Source organism: Papio anubis, chromosome 2, assembly GCF_008728515.1.
Source record: "Papio anubis isolate 15944 chromosome 2, Panubis1.0, whole genome shotgun sequence".
NCBI classification, from domain to species: domain Eukaryota; kingdom Metazoa; phylum Chordata; class Mammalia; order Primates; family Cercopithecidae; genus Papio; species Papio anubis.
Window position 1 is genome coordinate 40,147,922 of NC_044977.1, and position 22,569 is coordinate 40,170,490.

General features: G+C 39.1%; 1 pseudogene across 1 annotated transcript; it reads left to right on the plus strand.

The window, feature by feature from the left end:
* Positions 1–1,312: 1,312 nt before the first annotated feature.
* Positions 1,313–2,671, plus strand: LOC100999529 (annotated as a pseudogene). The gene has a single exon (XR_002520289.2). The product of XR_002520289.2 is annotated as a prostate tumor-overexpressed gene 1 protein pseudogene (transcript).
* The last annotated feature ends 19,898 nt before the right edge of the window (positions 2,672–22,569 follow it).

Below are 22,569 nucleotides of genomic sequence, written 5' to 3' on the forward strand. Positions count from 1 at the left end.
CATGACAGTTATCATCACCTGTGCCTGTACCTGTGCCTGTGTGAACTTGCCTGGAACCTTCCATTGACACCTGCTGGCAATAACAAGAAAGCTACAGCATCAAAACTTGCCAACGGAATGTCAGAAGTTTGGAAAAAATCACAGAGACGATAATGGACGCTTCTTTTGGAAAAGGTCATATTACTCATGATTTTTGGTGCAGAGAACAGTATTACATAGAGAAACGCTGACATCAGCAGCTTTGACTTGAAAAGTGATCCAAAAGAACAAAACTCTGAGCATGAAGCTATTTCCTTTTTTATAAATGCAGAAGAATGAGGTCGGGCGTTTTGGCTCACGCCTGTAATCCCAGCACTTTGGGAGGCCGAGGCGGGCGCATCACCCGAGACCAGGGGTTCGAGACCAGCCTGGCCAACATGATGAAACCCCGTCTCTGCTTAAAATACAAAAAAAAAAAAAAAAAAAAAAAAAATTAGCCAGACGTGGTGGCACATTCCTGTAATCCCAGCTGAGGCAAGAGAATTGCTTGAACTGGGAGGCACAGGTTGCAGTAAGCCGAGAACATGCCACTGCACTCCAGCCTGGATGACGGGAGTGAGACTGTTTCAAAAAAATAAAAAAATAAAAAATGCTGAGGAATGATAGATGTTCAAAAATCTCTTAAAATAAGCCCAAAGCAGGGCGCGGTGGCTCACGCCTGTAATCCCAGGCAGGCGGATCATGAGGTCAGGAGATCGAGACCATCCTGTCTAACACGGTGAAATCCCGTCTCCACTAAAAATACAAAAAATTAGCAGGGCGTGGTGGCGGGTGCCTGTAGTCCCAGCTACTCGGGAGGCTGAGGCAGGAGAATGGCGTGAACCCGGGAGGTGGAGCTTGCAGTGAGCGGAGATTGCGCCACTGCACTCCAGCCTGGGCGACAGAGCGCGACTCTGTCTCAAAAAAAGCCCAAAGCAGTGCTTTCGGTAAACTTAAAAATAAATATTCTAAGTGCTAAGAAGTGTAATGGTACATAATGTGAATTTTATAATCATTGGCAGATTAGATGAACTATGTTAACTATATTAATATTAAACTATGAAATGAATCGAGGAAAGTCCCTTTTTTTTTTCTAGGCCTTGACCATTTAAAATAACATTATAATTCAGTAAAAGTTGCAGTGGTTGGGTCGCGGCTACCGCTCTCCGGCGGCGCGTCTCCCACGCTTGGTACGGCTCAGCCCGTCTGCCCCGAAGCCGCGAGCCCGCAGCCCCCTGTGTGGCCCGCGGCAGCTCCCCGCCCGCTCGCCGCTCGCCCCTCGCCCGCGCCGGCCATGGTCAGTCCGCGCCGGGCCCCGTACCGCTCTGGAGCCAGGGGCCCCCTAGGGGGTCACGGCTGCCCCGCGCGGCCCCTCGCAGTGCGCGCTGTCCGCTAGCGCTCCTGGCCGGCCAGCCCCCGAGGCCCGCAGCCTCTGCAGCTCCGGGCCTGCTCGGCCCCTCCCATGAAAAGTGCCCGGGTCTTCGGGGCGCTGGGTGCCACCGGTCCCTCCTCACCTGGGCTCACCCTCAGGGGTCTGACCGTGAGTGAGCACCGGCTCAGCAACAAGCTGCTGGCCTGGAGCGGCGTCCTCGAGTGACAGGAGAAGCGCAGACTCTACTCCGACTCCACTGTAAAGTTGAAGCGCGCCCTGCTCTGCCAAGCCTATGTGAACCTGGAGACCAACCAGTGGCAGCTGAAGCTGATCATGCAGCTGATCCCGCAGCAGCTGATGGCCACGCTGAGACCCCTGTTGCTTGCTCAACAGGCTCTGCCGCATCATGAGCAACGGCTTCGCGGGCTGCATGTCCTTTCCCCACATCTCCCCCTACAAGATGTGCGTGCTCATGTTCCTGTACTCTTCCAGGACGAAGATCTTCATGGGCTTCATCCCCTACGACCAGAGCGGCTTCGTCAGCGCCATCCGGCAGGTCATCACTACCCACAAGCAGGCAGTGGGACCTGGTGGTGTCAACTCAGGCCCAGTCAACAACAAGTTCCTGGCGTGGAGCGGCGTCATGGAGTGGCAGGAACCCAGGCCTGATCCCAACAGTCGGTCCAAGAGGTGGCTGCGGTCCCACGTCTACGTGAACCAGGGGAGATCCTGGGGACCGAGCAGTGGCCGAGGAAGCTGTACATGCAGCTCATTCCGCAGCAGCTGCTGACCACCCTGGTGCTGCTGTTGCAGAACTAGCGCCTGGTGCACTTCCACTTCACCAAGGACCTGGAGACGCTGAAGAGCCTGTGCCGGATCATGGACAATGGCTTCGCCGGGTGAGTGCACTTTTCCTACAAAGCGTCGTGCGAGATCCGTGTGCTCATGCTCCTGTACTCCTCTGAGACGAAAATCTTCATCGGCCTCATCCCCCAGGGCAACTTCCTCGATGGCATACTGCAAGTCATTGCCAACCAGTGCAGGTCCTGCAGTGGAACCTGGAACAGGAGCAGCAGCAGCAAGGAATGGGGGGTAGTGGCTACCCTGGATGGGCCCCTTCAGGAGTCACAGACTAGGCCCCCGCAGAGACTGGTGACACGCTTCTGAGCAGGGGCCCCGGGGAACTTCGACTGCCCAGCAACATGGAGGATGGCGTCCTGGGGCCTCCAAGGACGGTCTTCACCACTGTACGTTTCCCCAGTAAAGCCTTTTAAAAACCAAGAAAAAAAGAATTCAGTAAAAAGTCAACTAACACTCAGCTGTGAACCCATGTAATCGTGGGATCTTTCCCAATGCAAGACTTTTAAGGACAATTCCAAACTTTTCTGTGCTAATTGATCTATTTATACCATCCTTATTTCAGAGTCAATTTTGGTAATTTGTATTTTTACTAGGAAATCAGCTATTTTCTTTAGGATTCCAGTTTGTTGCCATGGGTTTCTCTTATTATAATTTTAATTTCTCCTCATTTGTAGTTTTCTACAGAATTCTTAATTTTATTCCTTTTGCTCAGTCTTTTTTCTTAATCAGAATAGATCTTTTTCATCTTTTGCAAAGGATTTTGTATTTATTTGTCCATTCTACTGTTTTCTATTAAATTAATTTTAGCTTTTGTCTTTATAAATCCTCTTTCTAATTTTTATTTTTATTTTTATTTTTTTTTGAGACAGAGTCTCACTGTCGCCCAGGCTGGAGTGCAGTGGTGCGATCTCGGCTCACTGCAACCTGCGCGTCCCAGGTTCAAGTGATTCTTCTGCCTCAGCCTCCAGAGTAGCTGGGACTGCAGGCGCCCACCACCATGCCCAGCTAATTTTTGTATTTTTTTTTTTAGTAGAGATGGAGTTTCACCATGTTGGCCAGGGTGGCCTCAAACTCTTCACCTTGTAATCTGCCCACCTCGGCCTCTCAAAGTGCTGGGATTACAGGCATGAGCCACTGTGCCCGGCCGTCTTTCTAATTTTTAAAAATTGACTTTGTTGCTCTTTTTTTAAAATTTCTTGAAATGAAATCTAACATTTTTTTATATTATTTTATGAAAAAATTAAGGTACACATTTTCTTCTGAGTAATTTCCACTGTGTCATTTGGATTTTGGTAAAAAGTCTTCTCTTTTTCGTTGCTCTATAGATATTTTATAACTTAAAACATTTTTTTCTGTGTATGGTTTCTTGCTATCTTTACATTATTTGTTTTCAATCTGTTGGCTTGAAATCAAGGAATGTGGTTTTTAGAGTCTGTTAAGGTTTTCTTCTTGGTCAAATATGACTGACTTTTGTAAATATTCTATCGGTACGAAAACATGTTTTCTTGTTGTTCGAGGGATGTTAGATCTTACACATAGATACCACATCATTTATTAATTGTATTATTTAATTCCTATGCCATCCCACATTTGCTATATACCAAATTTATCCAATTCTGAAAAAAAAATTTAAGTTTTCCAATATAATTTAATCAAATTTTTCTTGTATTTCTTACAGGTTTTGCTTCATATATTTAGCTATTATGTTGTTTCATATCTGCACTTATACATTCTCAGTCTGTGATTATCTAGACATATTTCATCTATATATGTCTTTATATTGACTTATTTGTTCTACATTTTGTTGCTCACTACTGAAGCAGTGTTGTTTGTCTGGGGTAATACTCGAGGTTCATTGCCTCACACCAAAGAAATCAAGGAAACAGACTAACAAGGAGTGAGTTTAAGAGTGAAAGTTTAATAGGCAAAAGAGAAAAGCTCCCTTGTGCAGCGGGAGGGGGTTCCAAATGGATCTCCTGGTACCTGGCAAGATGCGGCTGGTTTTACAGATGGGCTTGAGAAAGTGGTGTCTGATGTACATAGGGTGCAGAGAATTGGTTGGACCAGTGTGCCATTTGCATAGCATCCGAAGAGGCTGGCCACTGCACCCTAATCTTTTATTATGCAAATGAGTTTTCTACCTAGCTGGCACCATGTTCCCTGTTTCTTTACTGCACATGTGGTGACAAAGAAAATGGAAGATGGAGCTTCCATGTTGAACATGCCTGGCCCCCAGGTAGCCTTTTCCTCTTGACACAGCTGCCATCATTCACCTGTGCAAGCTTCCAGCTTGTTTATCTATGTCTGCAGCTCGATTTTACTGGCTGCTGTTTGTTAGAAAAGAAATGGTTTTGAGTGAAGCCTCACTGAGGACTCTCTTACCCTCACTAACTGCCTAAATAATTTCTTTTCAGCTCCTGTATCACTACCATTTCTTCCCTTCTTTATCATCTTGTAGTTTCTCTTATGGTTAATCTATCACCTGGCTAGAGCCACTTCTTAAGTATTTTCTTAAGGTGGGAAAATGTAGGCATTAGTCTTTGACTTCTTACATACCTACAAATAATTTCTTCCTATCACTCTGACAACTAAATGATTCTTTGGTTGGTCAATAAATTCTTGAGTTGGAGTCCATGCATTTCAGAAGTCTGCAGATATTCCACTAACTTCCAGCTGCTGCTGATGCACAAGAGGTCTGATTCGGTTTGCATTATAATTAATAAGGCAATTTATTTTTTCTGAGTGGAAAAGTTTGTAAAGACTTCTTTTTTTCCTTGGAGTTCCAGAATCTTTCCAGGGTATTGCTAAGGGTGTGTGTATGTGTGAATTTATCAATCCAGCCTGGAGCCTGGAACTTGGTGAATCCATTCAATCTGTAGATTCAAGTATTTCTTGGTCCAAAAATTTTTCTCCTTTCTTATGTTGCCTTTCCTTCTATGTGCCTTTTTCCCCATCTGGATCTCCCAATATAATATACTAAATTTCTTGGATCTATCCTCAAAATGTCATATCCTTTCTCTCACGATTTTAATTGCTTTTGTGAACCCAGAAAATCTGAGACAGGTCTCAGTTAATTTAGAAAGTTTATTTTGCCAAAGTTGAGGATGTGCCATGACACAGCCTCAGGAAGTCCTGGTGACACGTGCCCACAGTGGTCAGGGTAAAGGTTGGTTTCATACATTTGGGAAGACATGAGACATCAATCAATGTAGTTAAGAAGTACATTGGTTCAGTCTGAAAAAGCAGGACAACTTGAACTAAAGGCAGGAAGCAGGGAGGGAGCTTCCAGGTCACAGATAGGTGATACACAAATAGTTACACTCTTTTGAGTTTCTGATCAGCCTTTCCAAAGGAGGTAAGTCAGATATGCATCTATCTCAGTGAGCAGAGGAGTGACCTTGAATAAAATGGGAGGCAGGTTTGCCCTAAGCGGTTTCCAGCTTGAGTTTTCCTTAGTGATTTTGGGGGCCCAAGATATTTTCCTTTCACATTTCCCCCTTTTCCTTTTTAAAAATCTTTTGGAGAAAGCATTTTACAAGAAAACGGTCTCTGGTCTCAGGTTTCATCTGATCTCTCATGGCTAGGACAGTTTATTCCTAGCTGGGTAGTCCCAAAAGCTCATTTTTAGCAGGTTGTGAAGTCTCATGTCCTGTGAAGAGAAAATAGCAGGGAGGAAGAGAGAAAAAATAAAATAATCATCCTAGAAAAATCGGTATTGGCCATATTACTCTGAAGTCCATACATTAGTAGGCAGCTATGAAAGTGGCTTATGTATGTAAATAGTTTGCTGTTATTTTCTTCTGAAGTTCAAGTTGTCTGGCTTCAGTTCACAGGGTCTTAAGAAAGCACAGCTTAGTGTTCAGTGACTCCGAATTAGGAAAAACGGAAAAAAGAAGGAAAAAAATTGAAAGCATTATTTTGAAGACTTGTAGCCAAGAAAAATTGGAATTCAGTCTGAACTGTAGAGAATATTATAAATTGAAAAAAAATTAGGCAAGACTAGAATCTAACAATAGGTCTACTGAAGTTTTGAAACACAATTTTTCTCTCTCCAGTTTCCCATTTTTACTGAAGACAAATCATGGTAGGACTGGTTTTTTTTATTATTATTATACTTGGCTAATTATTTGTATACAGTGCAGGAAGAATAATTAGTTTTTACATAGGCCTTTAAATTGGCTTTGATGGAACTTTGTTCCATAGGAGGAATCTCAGATAAGACTTTTTAAAGCTGAGCCTAGCCATGGATTTGTGCCATAAAATAGCTATGATTTGGGTGAATTTTCTCTCCTCTTGAGGTTCCAAGATAAACCTGGGATTCTGCACCTGTCAGAAAGTGACATTCTTTACTTACCACAGGTCAGACTCCCTGTACAGGGCCTGTGTACACAAAATATGAGAACAGTTTTTTCAAGGGCTTTATTGGCTCCATAAGTTAAGTTTGATTCCTTAAAGGAAAGCACACCATTCCAGTCAAAGCCTTAGTAAAATAACCAGTTTCTCTAATTGTGGCCTATTGCAAAAGAAAACAGATTCTTATTGTACTTATTCAAATAACTATAATGCCATAAATTAAGAATACTCACAGAATAGTTTCCAAATTCTGGAGAAATCAGGTAGAGAGAAACAAATATGCTCCAAATTTTGTTCACAGGAGTATACTTTACTCAATTGTTAAAAGCTGTAAATAGCTTAAAAGAAAAGTTTTAACTATGCAAAACACACTTTCAGCAATGTTTTAAGCAAAAGGTCAAAAAGATTACTTCAGTTTTCTATTGGTTCAGTTAATTCAGTTAACTCCTCTTCTGTTTGATAGTCATGAACATTTCAGCTATCCATGAGAGTTCTGAAAGTTTTTTCCTTTATTCCAATGTCACAATTTCCAAAGTCATCAGAAAACTTGCATTTAAGTGCACCTGTTAGAGTCCTATAGCTGATTATAAACCAACCTTTTAAAGAAGATTTAAAACAAGACAAAACAAGACAATTGTCTGTGAATGAAAAAAATGTTTTAAGGCAGCCATAGTTAAAAGACACAATTGGTCACACACAGTGGCTCATGCCTGTAATCCCAGCACTTTGGGAGGGCAAGGTGGGCGGATCACCTGAGGTCGGGAGTCCGAGACCAGCCTCACCAACATGGAGAAACCCCATCTCTACTAAAAACACAAAATTAGCCAGGCATGGTGGCACATGCCTGTAATCCCAGCTACTCAGGAGGCTGAGGCAGGATAATCACTTGAACCTGGGAGGCGGAGGTTGCAGTGAGTCGAGATTGCACTGTTGCACTCCAGCCTCGGCAACAAGAGCAAAACTCTGTCTCAAAAAAAAAGACACAATTGACAAGGAAATTTGTTACCTCTGTGGCACAAAATAATTTTAACATAACAATTATGATTATTACTGATAATGTACACTAAGTTGTATCAGAATTACAGGAGTTTCCCATAATTTTGGAACACATACCAATAACATATTTATACAAACACAGTCCAAGAAAACCAAATGCCATTTCATATTTGACAATGCTTCCTATATAATTTTTATACCAAATAAGCCAAATTATGTCATTTTTGGACTTTAGAGAAACTAATATTGTAAAGGATTAATTAGGTTAGAAAAAGACATAATTTATAGTTTGATTTTGGAAAGTTTGTCAAATATAAAAGGTTTAAAACTCTTGATATTACAAAATAAGATTACAGGTCACTGTAAAGTCATTTATTTAACCAACATGATAATTCAAGCATTTTAAAAAAAGCGAAAAACTTCATTCTTTGAGAGAGGAGACTTAATTGTCTAAATAAGAAGCCCTAATAAAAATAGCATGAAGCCAATTATATTTGTTTTTCAAAATTTTGTAAACAATCTATAAAATTTAATCTTGATTATAAAATATAACTTCAATAAGCTTTTTATAACCTTTATTAAGAAGTTGGTTAATGCTTCAAAAAAACCTTGTTAATCTGACACAGGGGTCCATATACTGGTTTTGTATCAGTGTGCCTTTGACATTAGTCATTAATTTATAGAGAAACTGAACTTATTATATCTTTCAAAATTGGCCCTTACAATCTTACTCGCTCACCTCTTCTGTGATAGTTCCTGGGCCTTGAGGAGTTGAATAGCTTTAATTTCTTGCCCTGTGTCTCAGGAATGCAGTTTGTTTTGACTGGCATCTTCTATGGGGCCTGAAGATGAGGCTTTAATTGCTGTCAGTGTTTAAGATTTAGCAGGACTTGGTGTCCTTTTTCAGACCCAGGAGTTAAAGCCCTGTAACTCAGTGTTATAAGGACTTTAAAAGCACATACAGGAAAATACATGGATATAATAACCTTTGTTTTAAAAAAAATTTATCTCAATTTTTTTCCCTAAGCCAACCAAAACTTAATAATAATATGAGAACTTGATTATATAAAAGTTTTTGGTGTTTTTTTTTAATATATAAATCCTCTTATTGTGACTTACACTGACTGTTCATGACATGGTCGGACTTTCTGATTTGTTCTGAACATCCCTTCTTTTTAAACAACCAGTTATTTTATTTTAGGACTAAACTTACCATACAAGATTATTTGTTATATAAAATTATTTCTCTTTAAGCATTTTTACCTAAAATAAATAAATAAATAAATAAATATCACAGCTGGGCACGATGACTCACACCTGTAATCCCAGCACTTTGGGAGGCCGAGGCGGGCAGATCACAAGGTCAGGAGTTTGAGATGAGCCTGACCAACATGGTGAAACCCTGTTGGTACTAAAACTACAAAAATTAGCTGGGTGTGGTGGCACATGCCTGTAGTCCCAGCTACTCAGGAGTATGAGGCGGAAGAATCGCTTGAACCCGGGAGGTGAAGGTTGCAGTGAGCTGAGATCATGCTACCACACTCTAGCCTGGGCAACAGAGTGAGACTCCATCTCAAAAAAATTAAAAAAAAAAGCATCTTTATTTTTATAACTTTCTTTACATCTTTTTAAATTCCTGGTTCCTTTCCTCTTGTTTTATCCATAACCTTTAATAAGCTTTGAATTAGACAAAACTTCTTCACCTTTTTTTTAAAAAAAGGATATACTTTTCCTTTAGCAAGAGTGTTTTCCTACTATATATATATATGTTGGAAAATACCCAAATAATGAAATATCTATTCTCTAAGTTTATATTCTAAATTACGACTAGTTTGTCTATAAGTATTTATCCCCATTATATTTACCTAATTGTTTTAATTGTTTACCTGGATTATTTATGAAAACTGTGATAGTCATGATTTAAAGTTATTAAACTACCATTGCAAAATTATAACTGAGACAGTGAAGAAAAGATTTGACCTAACTGACTCCATATTGCTCTTAACCTCCAAGTTTTTCTTGTTTATTGCTGGGCATAGGTCAAACTAACTTTGGGAAGACCTTAGTTTATAGCTTAGCTTTGAAACAAAGATAACAGTCCTTTCCCAAAACAAATCTTATTGTCTGTGAACCCAGACTGTCTAAAGCCACAGGGTTAGATGTTATCGTAATCTTACTAAATTCAAGATGCAGCTATTTTCATTAAACCCTTATCAATGTCTTATTTATTAAAAATTACACAAGCGAAGATCATTCTGTTTTGGGCTGGGTATACAGTTTTGTAACCCTTATGCCAAATTTTGACACCTTATAGTATTTGGCAGGGATAATTATGAAATTGCTGGATTAATAAATGCAAACAAAAATGTATGCTGGGCAATTCTTAAGACACTTCTAATATTACTTTACCAATAATTTTAAAGGTAACTTGTTTATTAAAGATTTTACTTAAGTTACATAAGCTTGAAAAAGCATTTGATTAGTCTTTTTTTAGTACCTAATTTAAGCACTTTTTTTTAAAGCTAGTTAGAGCTTTTCATATATTTTTAGTAGTGAAACATTCTGTACACAACATATAAATACATATAAAAACATATTAGGTATGCCGATGAAAGTGCATTTTATAGATTTATAAAGACACCCCAACCCCCCTGCCTTTTCTTTCCTATCTTAGACTTTCAGATTCTTAAAACCCTGTTTCACAACCCTAGCCAGTTGTCAACTAAATAGCCTTAAATTTGCACATTAAAGGAAACAACTCAGGTGAAAATTAAACAGCAAAATATACATCATAAAGTACAGAGAGGAAAAAGTCTGGTGGGGCTAGAAGAAGACACGTTTATTTTAATTTGAGCCAAATTAAACATAAAATTAAACTACACTCTCTTAAAAACCCAAGAGTAGCGTCTGTTGCAATAACTATTTTAGAAAACAAACAAACAAACAAATCAGGTGAAAACAGAATTCGGTCAACTGAGAAAAATAAAAAACGAAAAAGACAACTTTGGCTCCAAAGAAAGACAAGGTCTTGGGAGAGAAAAACAAAAAAACCCCAAAACCATGAAGGCCTTTCAAATACAAACACGCACACATGCACACACTCATCTTGGATGTTAGTCTTTTAATTAAGCTGGCTTTTAACCATTGAGCTCCTTTAAAAAAAATTTTTTTTTAATCTTACTACCATATTTCAGCTAGGACAAAATGCTGCTAAACTAACAATGATCACACAAATTACACAATTTCTGAGGGCTCTAAGTAGCAGAAATTAACACCAGCTGGTTGTTAAATGCTAACTACAGTCCTTTAAAAGGAATTTGCAAGACAGAATCCCAAACCAGCTTTTTACCTAGCGATGGGTCTCAGGTTGTAGGCTGCTCTCTACCATCCTAGAAGCAGAAAAAAACAAAACAAAACAAAACCCATCTCTGTTGGAAGTGAACTCAAACTCCATAAAGGAGTTACCTGCTTTCCATCATCATGGAAGCAGGAAAACTTGCCTTCCTGTTGGAAGAAAGTAAAACTCCAATAAAAGAGGAGTTGTACAGCAAAATAAACTTTAGATCTCTACCAAATTTTGGGAGATCAGAGATTCTCTGGAAAGGGTGCTCTCAGACCTCAGCAAATTTTCCTATTGGTTTGAGCCATAAAGTTAGCTCATGCTGGTACCAAGCACCGACAGATATGTCAAAGGTCAGGGGCATCTTCACTCAGAATCCCCCCGTGGTTACCAAAATGTGAGCCCAGAAAATCTGAGACAGGTCTCAGTTAATTTAGAAAGTTTATTTTGCCAAAGTTGAGGATGTGCCATGACACAGCCTCAGGAAGTCCTGGTGACACGTGCCCACAGTGGTCAGGGCAAAGGTTGCTTTCATACATTTGGGGAGACATGAGACATCAATCAATGTAGGTAAGAAATACATTGGTTCAGTCTGGAAAGGCAGGACAACTTGAACTAAAGGCAGGAAGCAGGGAGGGAGCTTCCAGGTCACAGATAGGTGACACACAAATAGTTACATTTTTCTGAGTTTCTGATTAGCCTTTCCAAAGGAGGTAAGTCAGATATGCATCTATCTCAGTGAGCAGATGAGTGACTTTGAATAAAATGGGAGGCAGGTTTGCCCTAAGCAGTTTCCAGCTTGAGTTTTCCTTAGTGATTTTGGGGGCCCAAGATATTTTCCTTTTACATTTTATATCTTTCCTCCTTGTTCTAAGCTATTTTCCCCATTTGATCGTCTAGCCCACTGATTTGGGTCTCAACAGTGATCATCTCCCTTCACTGATGTAAGGAATTTTAAGTTGGAAAATCTTTTATTTCTTTTTTTTTCCATTAGATATTAATATATTGTTTTTTCTTTTGTTGACTCAGTCGGGCTCAGGATTTGTTGTGGAGTATCCTGAGAAGCAGGAGTCATAGTAAGGGAGGAGACCACCCCTCATATTGTCTTATGCCTAATTTCTGCCTCCAAAGAAAAAAGAAGTAAAAACTAAAAGGCAGAAATGAAATCCACAGGCAGACAGCCCGGCACCATGCCCTGGACCTAGTAGTTAAAAATCAACTCCTGACTTAACTGCTTGTGTTATCTACAGATTCCAGACATTGCATGGAAAAGCATCGTGAAAATCCCTGTCCTGTTCTGTTCCGTTCTGATTCCCAGTGCATGTAGCCCCCAGTCACATACCCTCTGCTTGCTCAATCGATCACGACCCTCTCACTCAGACCCCCTTAGAGTTGTAAGCCCTTAAAAGGGACAGGAATTGCTCATTTGGGGAGCTTGGTTTTTTGAGATGTAAGTCTGCTGACGCTCCCAGCTGAATAAAGCCCTTTCCTTCCTCAACTAGGTGTCTGAGGGGTTTTGTCTGCTGCTCGTCCTACTACAATAGATGTGATGGAAGGCAAAGTGGTCTCCTCTGTTTGAACTCATTGTGTAGAGATAAGCTTCAGTCTTCTACTGAAGCTGGGAGGAAGACACCTGGCTCCCTGCTCTTCGTAAATCCTCTCAGAGGTAGGGAGAACAAGGGCCACCATTCAGTTCCTTTTGTCTTTTTAGAACCAGAAGTCACATATTCATGTGGGGGTGAAATCAACCTTTACCCTTAGGATCCGTAAGATCTCAGAGAGCCAAGTTTTCCCTGGATCTACTGGTTTGTTCTTGCCCTGATTTCCAGTGATGGTGTATGTTGTAGGCTTTGGTGGGGGATCCTGGTACCCTTTCCTCTAGGACTGATTGAAAGCCCACAGCCTTATATTTATTCATAAATCCACAGGTCTTAGCTGTCTTTTGATTAAAGATTGGAGTCACTAATTGGAGGGAAGGAAACTATGTTTAAATTGCTGTCTTCTTAGTGTTCAAGTTCTCAACTACTTACTAAGCCCTTGGAAGACAAGACTGCTTCTTGTGTCCTCTATGTTTAATTCTGTCACTTATACATCATTATCATAATAAAAAAGAGGAAAAGAAGATTAAAAAAAGGCAGAGTGAGAGGGGGCAGAAAATAAGAGAAGAAGAAGAAAATGCAGGAAATCAATATAACAGTACCAAAAATCTTCAGTGATGCTGCTGTCTTTTAAAGATTGGTTTTTAGTACCAAGGGATTTCCTTTAATCAACATCTGCATCTAACATGACTTTCTAACCTTTCTAACAGCGTAGTTTTATTGGGTTGTGCACCTGTAGGGCTTGTATTTCTGGATCTGTTAGCATATGATTACTTCATCTTGTCTTGGTTCTCACTGTTACATAATAAAAGAGATTAGATGTGGACCTGGGGCTAAAGGACATGTACAGAAAATCATCTCCATCAGGGTAACAGGCTCATTAATTTTATGTACAATGACCAAACATCAATCTTTGGTCATACTTTCTGTGTGTAGTATGTATGTGTGTAGTATGTGCTCATGGGACTGCATAAATGATTTGGTTTTATCTTAATGTAAATATTGGTTTGACCCAGTTCAAGTTCCTTTCCTTAGTAGTACCTTGAAAAGATTATATTACCTGAGAATTCATAAAGATCACAAAGAATAAATAAAAGAGTGAATCTTCTCTTTGGGATAAGTTTATAATTAACATGTATGCATACATTTATGTGGCAATTTACAATCATATGCATATATAACTTCACTGTGGTTCAGGTATTAATCACCAACTTTCCTCGCTGGGGCAACCATGGTACACTCAGCCAAGAATGGCTGGGAAGTACCCTGTCTTTCTTTCCTCTTCTGGGATACATCAACTACACTAGTCTGGCTGCTTCTTAGTGTTGAAGTTGAAAGCTTCACAAAGGTGAAAGTCAAGAATTCCATTTTCTCAACTTATCACAGCTTAATGTCCATTCCTTATATTATTGGATTTATGTTTCAATTACATAAAGCTGATTCTGTTGTTCTCTCACTTTCTCTTCATGGTTGTTGCACAAACACTTAAAAGGTAGGAACTATTGGAAGTGTGACTCCTGTAAGGTTAGCCGAGAGAAAGGATGAGAGAGACTCAAGGTCAGGCAAGGAAGTTTATTAACCTGCCGGCTGCTCCACCACAGACAGGGGAGGCAGCCCCAAGCTTATAGAATGAGGGGTTTATATTGTGGAGGGAAGTTTGAGGGAGCTCTTTGGTACAGCCACATCCCGGGGTTGTTTGCTGGTTAATTTTGCCACATATCACCTTGTGACATTTATTACAGGAGGGTGTACGTAGTTTATGCTTCCCACGACTTCCCCCTGTGCGGTCCAGATGGTTTGTAATTGGGGTTTGCTTATTGCAGCAAGGTCTGATAAGTGAAGTCTGCTGGCTTCACTGCGGCACCTAGACAAGGGCTTAGAAATGTAGAGAGACTTGGGCGAAGGGTGGGCAGCACCAAGAAGCTTTCTTGGGGAAGTTTGTCCCTAACAACTCCTGTGTGCCTTGACGTTTATAGTCGTGGGAAGAATTGTGGATTGGGAGAAAGTGAGAGCAGCAAGATTTTAGAGCCAGACCAAGGTACAAAAATAATATAATGGGTAATGAGCGCACGTCTTAATGTCACTATGCTTCTCTGCTGACATAAACAATTTAAAAGTTATCTGCACGTCTAATATGGCTAGCACAAATCACCAGAACCTTAGAAAATACTTCCTTCAGCTGTGCACGGTGGCTCACGCCTGTAATCCTAGCACTTTGGGAGGCCGAGGTGGGCAGATCACCTGAGGTCAGGAGTTCGAGACCAGCTTGACCAACGTGGAGTAACCTCGTCACTACTAAAAATACAAAATTAGCCAGGCTTGGTGGCACATGCCTGTAATCCCAGCTACTTGGGAGGCTGAGGCAGGAGAATCGCTTGAACCTGGGAGGCGGAGGTTGCAGTGAGCCGAGATTGCACCACTGCACTCAGCTTGGCGGCTGAGGTGGGTGGATCACCTGAGGTCGGGAGTCCAACACCAGCCTGACCAACCTGGAGAAACCCCGTCTCTACTAAAAATACAAAAGTAGTTGGACGTGGTGGTGCATGCCTCTAATCCCAGCTACTCAGGAGGCTGAGGCAGAAGAATCACTTGAACCTGGGAGGCGGAGGTTGCAGTGAGCCAAGATCAGACCATTGCACTCCAGCCTGGGCAACAAGAGCGAAACTCCGTCTCAAAAAAAAAGGAAAGAGATCAGAATTACACTCTATGTGTTTTCTCTTCTCCCTCAAATTTCTTGGGCCATCTTTGCCAAGAAGTCATCTGTGTTAGTCCATTTTCATACTGCTATGAAGAAATACCCAAGACTGAGTAATTTATAAAGAAAAAGAGGTTTAATGGACTCACAGTTCCACATGGCTGGGGAGGCCTCACAATCACGGTGGAAAGCAAAGGAGGAGGAAAGGCACGTCTTATGTGGCAGCAGGCTTGTGCAGGAGAACTGCCCTTTTCACAACCATCAGATCTCATGAGACTTATTCACCATCACAAGGATAGCATGGGAAAACCCACCCCATGATTCAATTACCTCCCACTGGGTCCCTCCCACCGGGTCCCTCCCACCACACGTGGGATTATGGAAGCTACAATTCAAGATGAGATTTGGGTGGCGACACAGCCAAACCATCCTATATATTAACCAGGGAAATGCTGAGTTTCTTCCATCTTAGCACATTTGAAACATTAGCTGTTTTACAAAGCACATGTCCTTGCTATCCACTCTATTTACACCAGCTCATAACCACAGCATTTTTCCATATCCTGGAATCTAGAAAAATGTTAGGTGTTCTAATGTCACCAAACTAATGGCACTATAAAATATTGATATGAAGTGCTATGTCAATGTGCTCAGTTAGAACTGTATTACTCTGGGTTAAGACTGTGTGATTCTGTACTAAATGCAAGAAATAACTGGCCTTAGTCAGCAGGATGATGTCACCAATTTCTTATTAGAGCATGCATCCGTAAGTCTATTGAGACTGTGGAAGCAGAAGGAAGACTAGTAGACAAGTCTAATTTATCTTATCCATTGCATCTAGAACAGAGTCAATGTTAGTACATACTTAATGTATGTATTCAATGATATAACAAGTAATCAGGCAAATATCAACATTATAGAGACTTTAATATAGAAATGGATTCCAACAAAACAGTTTTATTAAAATAAGGCACAATGCTTGATATGGCGAAATTCACATAGAGGATTGGCTAATATAAGATCTTTTGTATGTCCTGGGGGAAGGGAAAGAAGGTGGTAGAATTGAAGTAGCCCAAATATTCTTTTAAGAACATTTAGCATTACAAGGCAATACATAAATTTGATATTAATATAATAAACGGTAACTTATCCTAAAAATAAAAACTGTTGAATCATGTTGCTGAATTACACTTATTTCTACCATTAAGTTTTAGTTATCTATTTATCTACAGATGTAGATACTCCAAATTTGCAAGATTTCAAATACAGAAAATTAAGAAATCAGATCATAAAAAGTAATTTGACCAAAGTAAAAGTATGTTTTCAGTATCCTTCGTTAATACTTTGACATCCCAAACTTTACAAAAACTTACAATGCTGGTTATTTAAAACTTTTCTCCCGTTATGTTTTTGTTTCTCATGAATACAAAGTGGGCTCAGAAATGCAAAAAAACCTCAACTGCAAGCACACAGGTCTTTACATGATTGTTGTAAAGTGACTGTTTAGGTTAATACTCTTTCTCAATATCACAATGTTAGCAATTTAAGTTAGTGAAAGGATTCTCTGAAACATAAGTGGTAGACATAATTAACCAATTTAGTCATTTTTGCAATACTGCAACAGCAATGTCAATCTTATCCCCACATCTTCCAATAGCTGGAACTTACAATAAAAAAGTCTTATCCAATTTATTCACAGTCAAAGGAACAAGTACATTCTGGTGAATGCAGATGCTCTTTCCACCATAGTTTTGTGGTATGACAGTATATAAATAACCTTCATTAAACTAATATAATACACTTTAATATTTACTGGACTGAATACTGTCCTTTACAACAACTACTGAGAAAGACTAATGTTAGGGAAAAGTCTGGTAGCACCCAAATCAATATTGCCCTATGAGTGTTCAATAATATGCAGAGTTCATTAGTGAACTGTTTTTTTTTAATAACAATTATTAGTAAATATAGACCAAGGGAGATAGAAAAAGAATGGGAGATATTCACATACAAAAGTATTCAAACATGTCTCACTTTCAACCTATATTACAAAGAAAACCAGTGGCAAAATACGCTAAGCCTTACAATATCTTCATATGATGCTATAAATATGAAGTTGGTTGGAAACTGCTGTCATTCTTTGGTGGCACCAGATAAATTTTTAAAATAATATATAAGAGAACGTATCTTTTCAGTGATTTTATTTCAGGGGACCCTGATTCTTATGGCTTTGACATTCTGGGACAGAATGCATGGTAGAGGTTCCCTCCCCAGAAGTCCTAGACTGATACACATTAGGCCATTTTATGAGAAGGAATCTTTCAGGATCACAGTCTTTTTCCCTCAAGTCAAATGAAAAAGGTAACAACACTGTCACAAACAACTTATTAAATAATACAGGTCTCCAAACTTTGGGTCTAGAGTAGAGGATTTAAGGCACATACTTCCTGACCACAACTGAAATCACTGATACCTTTAAAAAGATATGACTATGAAAATACAAAATTGCACATAATTTTTTATTTTTTTTATTTTTTGGGATATCGAGTCTTGCTCTGTCACCCAGGCTGGAGTGCAATGGCGCAATCTCGGCTCACTGCAACCTCCGCCTCCTGGGTTCAAGCGATTCTCCTGCCTCAGGCTCCTGAGTAGCTGTGACTACAGGCATGCGCCACCACACCCGGCTAATTTTTGTATTTTTAGTAGAGACATGATTTTGCCATGTTGGCCAGGCAGATCTCAAACTCCTGACCTCAGGTGATCTGCCTGCCTCTGCCTCCCAAAGTGCCAGGATTACAGGTGTGAGCCACCATGCCTGGCCCCAAATTGTACACTATTAAATTCATTAATGTTATACAGGGCATAACACTTAATATGGAAACAGGGACATTCAATATAGAAGGAATCAGAACTATGCCTTATAGGTCACATTGCATAAAAATCTACACAGTAGCTTTTACTATTGTTAAGTACCTGGCACAACTTAAAAAGCCCACTATTTTGGACTAAATGGAGAGTAATATTTATAGTGACATAATAAAATCTCTACTTTTGGATAAAAAAAGAATCATTTAGGTAAAAATTAAATGTTCCTAACTAAATGCAGCTTAACTAACCTTATATATACATACTATAACTGATAGTTTTGTCTACCAAGGGTCTTATGAAAATTTAGGAATAATAACCATTAACTTTTTATATATATAGCAACTGCTAAAATGCTTTAAAAGATCAAGTTTTATTTGCACTATTTGCTTACTGTTTTTTCTTTTTAACATAGTGAAAAGGTAAAACATTAACCAAGGCTACCTGTTATACCACAATTCCAGGTTAATGACGTATTACTTTCTCCCTTTGGGAACAGCAAGGTTGGCTGTAAGAAGATCCTATTACTTGCTGGCCCTTAATTATGGAGGGATATGGATGATCTCCCAATAGCAAACACTGAACAAATTTGGTGATAAAGGTTTTTGGATGGCAGTCAGTAGGCCACTCAATAACTTCATTTAAAAACAATTCACTATTACTTTAAAGGGCTTTCTTGGCCTAGGACTGTCCCTAGGTGTTTGGTGACTTCTCTTCTAGCCCTGTGGCTTCTAAAACACTCCAGAAATCAGCCTCTTCCTTCTCTTTTTTTGTTTAAATCTGATAGTTACAAAATCTGGTAAAACTGGTGTGCACTATTACAAAACATTATTGTGGATTGCTTTTTACTTTTATTTACACAAACACAAAAACTTCTCAAATTGAGGTACAATTTACAATGCAAATCTTTTTTTTTGTTTGAGACAGAGTCTCACTCTCACTCAGGCTGGAGTGCAGCAGAATGATCTCAGATCACTGCAACCACTGTCTTCCAAGTTCAAGTGATTCTCTTGTATTAGCCTCCAGAGTTAGCTGGGACTATGGGCGTGCGTCACCATGCCCGGCTAATTTTTGTATTTTTAGTAAAGATGAGGTTTCACCATGCTGGCCAGGCTGGTCGCAAATTCCTGACTGCATATGATCCACCTACTTCGGCCTCCCAAAGTGCTAAGATTACAGGTGTGTGCCACCGTGTCCAGCTAAGTCTTTACTTTTAAATGTGGTAACCTGAAGTTCTAAATATCAAGAATTTTTTAACAAAAGACACTTCAGCACACATTCAGAAGTAAAATATGACCAGTCGCCTTTGGATTTACCTCCACTACTCAAATACTAGAATACTGAGGACCCTGGCCAGCTGGTCCTTAATAGTAGTCAGCCAATCCCTGGCACCCTGGAATCCATGTATCATATTCACTAATCTTCCTATTGCCCAGAATCTTAGCACTTATTTCACCAACTCAGTTTGGTGATGCTAAGAGAATTGATTCTAGGGATAAAGACTACTAAGAATGCACAGTGTACTAATTCCAATTTAAAATACTAGTATTGAAGAATGCCATTCTAAATATGTTAATGTTATGCTTAAGCAGTTTTTTTTTTTTTTTGAGACAGAGTCTCGCGCTGTGTCACCCAGGCTGGAGTGCAGTGGCGCGATCTCGGCTCACTGCAAGCTCCGCCTCTCAGGTTCACGCCATTCTCCTGCCTCAGCCTCCGAGTAGCTGGGACTACAGGCGCCCGCCACCACGCCCGGCTAGTTTTTTGTATTTTTAGTAGAGACGGGGTTTCACCATGTTAGCCAGGATGGTCTCGATCTCCTGACCTCGTGATCCACCCGCCTCGGCCTCCCAAAGTGCTGGGATTACAGGCTTGAGCCACCGCGCCCGGCCGCTTAAGCAGTTTTATCTGTAGTTTTGGTCACTAGAATTGTCCAAGTAGAGCAACATCAAAAACTTATTTCATTATAAAAATTAGACTTCGCTAATTCTGTCTTTTAAAAACCCCAATTAAAGATTATTTACCGTAATTAAACACAAGTATATGACTTAGGAACTAAAGCGACAGACTGTTATTTTAAATACATAGTTAGCTATATGACTTGGGAGCTGATTATCTGGTTTCTAGATTATCAAGTCCCTTGAATCTGACTTCTGGTTAATTTCCCTAATCAGTTACGAGAAAAGGAAAGGTAGGAAAAAGAAACAGGGAAAATCTTAGAAATTATTAGCTGCTCTTATAAAACGTTAGGTCAAAGATTTACGAAAGATAAAACCGACAGCTAAACGTATACTTCATTAAAAATTACCAAAAGACAACGGTACACTGATCATAGATTTTTCAACTATACATAGAACCATAACATTTTGTTGAAATAATACTGTGATATACATCTATATTCTTATATGCAAAGGCCAGAAACTCTCTGGTTGGACCTATTTACATCTGTAAAAGATGAAGCAGTAGACCTTCTTTCTAGGAAGTTGGAAAGGCTATGTAAGATTATATATTTACATACCTATCCATTTATTTTACGAAGACTAACTCTTAGAAGACTACTCAAGCAGTTGCTCAAGTCAAGTTGGTAATTGATTAGGAAGTAGGCATAAGCATTCAGGCCAAAAAAAGTTGGTCCTATCAATTCGAGTATTTTACTATGAACATCATTTTCTATGAAAATATCTTATGTATCTTAGCTAAGTCACTTATTTACAAAACATTTTACATTTGTCACTTAGGCACAGCCTAAGTCATCTTTACCTTTCATAATTGTACACTCTGCAGTTTGCTGTGGCTCACATGGAGAAGTAAGCAAAGACTTTATACCTCTATTCTTTATACCTCTATTTTATGATATAATCACCCATGTATTACTCTTCTAGCCAGTAGGAACATATTAGATTACTTCTATAGACACAGAAAATTTCTGAATGAAAAGGAAAACAAAATCTTACTACATTATAACAGGGTAAAGGTAAAGGGATTCATTCTATAGCAGCGTTTCACATCTGCAGTTCATGAAACTCTCATGTTTCATGAATTAATATACAAATAAACACATAAATCCTAAATTATGCTAGTTTCTTCTAAAATAAAATATATATATATGAAAAAACCCCTAATACATGTATATGTTATTATACAACAATCTGCTTTTAAGAAATGGTGTGCCATGAATGCCAGAAATCAGAAAAGGTATCACCTGATGTTCTAATGCCTATCTGACCTGTATATTTGACATTTCTTACTGCATGTTTAACATTTAACAAGTGATGTTATTAGTTATTTAATGATTACCAGTAAGCATTTACTTTATATCAACTTATATTGTACTTAAATTGTACTTAAAATTCAATTTGTATTGCATATTAAACTAGTTAATAAAAATTTGGTAATTTCTAATAGCAATTAATTTGTGAAACTATTTTCCTGCTATACATTAAGGATATAATATATTAATAAGTTTTTTCTATTTTATTACTACTTTATTTTTGAAAATGCTTCCACAATTAAAGTAGTTCTGGAAACTGTTTTATTAGGTATAAGGACAATGACAACTTTTCCCCATTTTTATTTGGCTTGTTGTGATATTTTTCTAGTTTTATTAGTTTTTCTTTAAAAAGTAGAGAAAGATGGTTCAGTACGTGACATGGGCAAGAGTCATATTTTTTCCCTACCCATTTAATGCAAGATATACAGAAGCTTTCCTAGCTTATATCTCTTTTAGAATTTTTTGTTAAAAATTCTTACTCTGTCTTACGATGACCAGACTGATCAAGACTATGGCCTACCATTAAGTGTAAAAGTAATGTGCTTATAAGGGATGAGTGCACATTTAAACAAAAAAATATTAAGAGGGCCATGGATATCAGACATACAGTTATTTACCTAGTTCTGCTAAAGAATATTTTTAAATGTTCTGCATGGTATGTCAGGTTATATGTTGCTCTGGCATTATTTCTTGAATACATTTTTATATCCTTGCTGGATTAAGGCACTATAACAATCATTGCTAGATTATATAAGGTTAATGGCAATCCTATAGAACAAAGGAAAAGAATGAAAAAGTTTTAATATCCCACTTAACCGTTATATGCCTTACTTCACCAGTTAGTTTGTCAGAAAGGTTTACGTCCTATGTAACCATCTGTGAGCTTCTCTGAACTAATCTAGACATACAGGCAATAAAAAAAGGGAGGGTTAATCCTGTTTATGGCATATAATACATATATATATGGCACATATAGTATATATGGTATATAGTGTTCTACCTAAACCCAAGGGCAACTCTGGCAATTATAGCTTTGATTATTTCTCATTTTCTCCATCTCAACTGCCAAAAGGTATACTACTTATGGCTTATTGTAGAACTGCTCTTCAAAAGGTACCATTCTGCTTTCTGATTCAGGCAAAACTTGAGTGAAAACTGCAAACCATCAGCCAAATGTGGAACTATCATTCATAATAAATTATG